Source organism: Echinops telfairi, unplaced genomic scaffold, assembly GCF_000313985.2.
Source record: "Echinops telfairi isolate 266 unplaced genomic scaffold, ASM31398v2 ScPeMD7_7416;HRSCAF=8454, whole genome shotgun sequence".
Taxonomy (NCBI): domain Eukaryota; kingdom Metazoa; phylum Chordata; class Mammalia; order Afrosoricida; family Tenrecidae; genus Echinops; species Echinops telfairi.
This window is the reverse complement of record NW_022111316.1, coordinates 1,738,887-1,743,778: the sequence shown is the minus strand read 5'-3', so window position 1 is coordinate 1,743,778 and position 4,892 is coordinate 1,738,887.

Here is a 4,892-nt window from a genome sequence, read left to right as displayed (position 1 = left end):
GAGGAAGCGTTTAAGAACTAGAGGAAGGTTGTGGGTTTCATTATTGTTATACTGAAATCTGGATGCTGATTGGTCTTTTCATATTCAGCTGTGGTGGATGTGAATACTGCCCCCTTGTGATAGTAACAGGGATGTTAAAAAAAACCCTGGTAAATCATAGGAAACTTTAATGAACTGTCTTGACTGAACTATGCCATGTATCATCCTTTGTATTATTAAAGCTATTGTTATATATTATTTTCATTAGCAGACCATCCCATGCCAATGGACCGTGTAGAGAAGAACGTTGAGAAAAGAAAATATAGTGAGGATTTTTTACAGTCTGGATTTACCTCAATGATTACAGCAGGAATTGAGAAACCGCAAAGTGTTCTTTGTTGTGAAGTTCTGTCAGCTGAATCTATGAAGCCAAACAAACTAAAACGCCATTTTGATAGCAAGCATCCAAGCTTTTCTGACAAGGATACCAACTATTTTAGGAGCAAAGCTGATGAAGTCAAGAAAGCCAGACTTGACACTGCTGGCAAGAACCACGAACATAACGTAGCAGCCATTGTAGCTTCCTATTTGGGGGCACTCGGAATCCCCAGAGCTATGAAACCTCACACCACTGCTGAGGATGTACTGTTGCCAGCGGCCAAAGACATTGTTTGAGTTATGATCGGAGGCGAATTTGTTACGAAATTGAGTTCAATTTCCTTATCTAACGACACTGTCCGCAGAAGAATAGATGATGTCTGCTGATGTTCTTGATCAGCTAATCCAGGAAATTAAATCTGCTCCACTTCCAATATTTAGCATCCAGCTTGATGAATCTACAGACATTGCAAACTGTTCGCAGTTACTGATTTACGTGAGGTACATTAATGATGGCGGCTTTAAAGATGAGTTTCTTTTTTGCAAACCTCTTGAAACGACAACTACTGCGTGTGATGTATTTGGTTCATTTTTGAAAGAGCATAAGATCTCTTGAGAAAAGGTTTGTGGTGTTTGTACAAATGGTGCTCCAGTTATGCTAGGATGTCAATCTGGATTTCAACGTTTGGTACTGAATGAGTCCCCCAAAGTCCTCAGAACTCACTGTATGATTCATTGGCAAATATTAGCAATGAAGACTCTGCCACAAGAGTTACAAGAAGTAATAAAAAGTGTTAAGTTCTGTCAATTTTGTAAAGGTGAGTGCTTTAAACGGTCAACTGTTTTCACAACTGTTCAATGATTTGTGTGCGTGGAATAATGCTCTGCTATTTCACACTGAAGTGAGATGGTTGTCAAGAGGAAACATTTTTAAAACATGTATTTGAGCTTTGTGATGAACTCAAAAAGTTTTTTAATCATAAAGCAAGACCGAAGTTTGAAGCACTTTTCAGCCATAAAAGTGAACTGCAGAAAACAGCTTACTTGGTTGACATCTTTGCCATCTTGAATGAGTTAAATTTATCACTGCAAGGACCAAATGTAACATGTCTTGATTTGTTTGAAAAGATCTGATTATCCGAAATGAAACTTCAGCTTTGGCAAAACAAACCAAAAAAAAAGATGAAAATAAAATTTACATGTTGCCTATCTTATCTGTTTTCGGTGATAATTTCTGTCACACAGGCTTGCAGATGAATTTCATCGTACTTTCCAAATCTACCTGACATCCCATTTGCACTTGCCAGAAGGCCGTTCACAGTCAAAGTTAAAGCAAGACAGCACAAGAGGAGTTCATTGAACTTATTAACAGTGATGGGGTGAGAACTGATTTCTCTACAATGCAATTTACAAGATTCTGGATCAAGTGTTTGCAGTCATATCCTGTTCTGTCTGAGACTGTGTTGTGCCTTCTTCTTCCATTTCCAACATCCTCTCTTTGTGAAACAGGGTTTTTTCAGCTTGTTGGTTATCAGGTCTAAATACAGAAGTAGACTTGTAGTGGAAGATGATCTTCGTTGTGCTCTTGCAAAGACTTCCCCGAGAATTTCTGATCTGGTGAGAAAGAAGCTATCTCAACCTTCACACTGACATGGACTTTTTACGCATATGGTTGCAAAATGTAGCAATGTAGTTTACTGTTGTTATATTAAGACTGTTACCCATGCTACACCATGCTTCAAGACATTTCATTTATTTATCATTAGAAATAAATAGTTCACAATATATAATTATATATTGTTTTTGTGATTAATCACTATGCTTTAATTATGTTCAATTTGTAACAATGAAAATACATCCTGTATATCAGATATTTACATTATGATTCATAACAGTAGTAAAATTACAGTTATGAAATAACAATGAAAACAATTTTATGGTTGAGGATCACCACAACATGAGGTACTGTATTAAAGGGTTGCAGCATTAGGAAGGTTGAGAACCACTGGTGTAAGCTATGACAATAATAATAATTTATAATTTATCAGAGGTCCACAAGGGTGGGAAAGTGGGGGAGAGAGGGAAAAAAGAGTTGCTGATACCAAGGGATCAAGTAGAAAGAAAATGACGATGGCAACATGTGTACAAATGTGTTTGATACAATTGGTGTATGAATTGTGATAAGAGCTGTAAGAGCCCCCAATAAAATGATTAAAAAATAAACTACCAGTGGCTCCACAGGAGAAAGATGGGGCTTTCCACTGCCATAGAGCTGCAGTCTCAGAAACTCACAGGGGCAGATCTACCCTGTCCTATAGGGTTGCTATGAGTCAGCATCGTCTCAATGGCAGTGACTTTGGGTTTATTGAATCTCTTCCAATAAAGATTGATAATCACAGAAAGCTGAGAGGGAGCAGTTCTACTTTGTCACCTACTTGGCCAACTGATTGGAATAGGTCCATATTTGTATCCATTCCAAAGAAAAGTGACCCAACAGAATGCCTAAATCATAGTACAATATAATTAATATCACATGAAAGTAAAATTTTGCTGAAGATCATCAAACAGCAGTACATTGACAAGGAGCTTCCAGACTTTCAGGCTGGATTCAGAAGAGGATATGGAACAAGGGATATCATTGCTGCTATCAGATGGATCTTGGCTAAGGGTAGAGAATACCAGAATGATGTTTACTTGTGTTTTATTGACTATGGCAAGACAGTTGACTATATGGACCAGAACAAACTATGAAGAGCCTTGAGAAGAAAGGGCATTCTAGAAGACTTCATGGTGCTCTACTTGTAAACGGATCAAGAAGCTGTTGTAGGAATAGAAAAAGGGGATACTGCATGGTGTACAATCGGGGAAGGTGTGAAACAAGGCTGTATCCTCTCACCACACTTATTCAATCTGTATGCTCAGCAAATAATCAGAGAAGCTAGCTTATATCAAGAAAAAGATGGCATCAGGATTGGAGGATGCCAACCCTGTATTAACCCGTATTAACAACCTTCAATAAGAAGATGGCACAACCTTACTTGCTGAAACTAAGGAGGACACAAAGCACTTGCTGATGCAAATCAAGAATTGAAGCCTTCAGTATGGATTGCAGCTCTATATAAAGAAGACCCAAATCCTCACAACTAGACTAATAGGCAACATAAGAATAAATGGAGAAAATATTGAAGTTGTCAAGAATTTTGTCTTGGTTGGGTGCATAACCTATGTTCATGTAAATATCAGATCAAATGACACGTTACATTGGGTAAATCTGCTGCACAACACCTCTTTAAAATGATGAAAAGCAAGGAGGTTGCTTTTAAGTCTAAGGTAGACCTGACCCAGGCCAGGTAAATTATGGGATGATATTTTTAATTGTTTCATATGCATGTGAAAGTTGGACGTTGAATAAGGAAGAGTGAAGAAAAATAGGTGCATTAGAATTGTGGTGCTGGTGGAGAATATTGAAAATACCATGGACTGCCAAAAAGACAAATTTGTCTTGGAAAAATTATATCCAGAGTGTTCCTTAGAGGAACATCATCTTACGTACTTTGGACATGTCAGGAGAGATCAGGCCCTGGAGAAAGAAATCATGCTTGGCGACGTAGAGGGGCATAAAAAAAATGTTTTAAAAAGGAAGCCCATCAGGAGATGGAGTGACACAGTGGGTGCAGCATTGGGCTCAAGCATAGGAACAATTGTGAGGGTGGCACAGGATCGGATGCTATTGCCTTCTATCATGCTACAGATTCCTGGTTCGAACCCATCAGATAACTCCTGGAAGAAAGATGTGACAGTCTGTTTCCAAAAAGACTACAAACAAGGAAACTCTTGACAGCCCTGGATTTAAGGCTGAGGGAAGAGGATAGGGAACATGCCCAAAGGTGCTCTACACCTATGTTGTTTCTAGGTTGTCATACCTCTGAAAACAGGAAATGTTTCATTTTGTGATTCCAACTTTGGGTAATGTTTGACCCCAGGAAATTTCCTGTTGAGTGCAATTGGGTGGGTAGGATGGACTCAATGGTAGGAAAGGATATCAGGATCATAAAAAGATTTATTCCAATGTCATCCAAAGGCAAGGGAAGATCATTGGTGACATCTGGGATCAGTTATTAGAGCAGAGGACAAACGTGAACATAAAATAGGAACTGGTGTGATAAGAATAATAGGAAAGTTAAGGTGGCATATCTAACAACTGCATGTCTTTATTTTGAAACTGGGAATTCTAAAAGATATTCTTTGCAGTGTCTCTATAATTCAAAATTAAAATCACCAATAGTTTGTGTTTTTCTATGTGGGCTTCCTGTGTTCTTATTGTTGTATGAGCCCCTAATAAAACGGTTAAAAAAAACAAAACAAGTGTTTCATCATTGCTACCCTGCACCCTGACTGGCTCATCTCATCCCCACAACCCTTCAGTAAGGGGGTGTCCAGTTGCCTTCCCATGGGCTTTGAGTCTCCACTCTGCACTCATCCACCTTTACAATGATATGATTTTTTGTTCTTTGATGCTTGATACCTGATCCCTT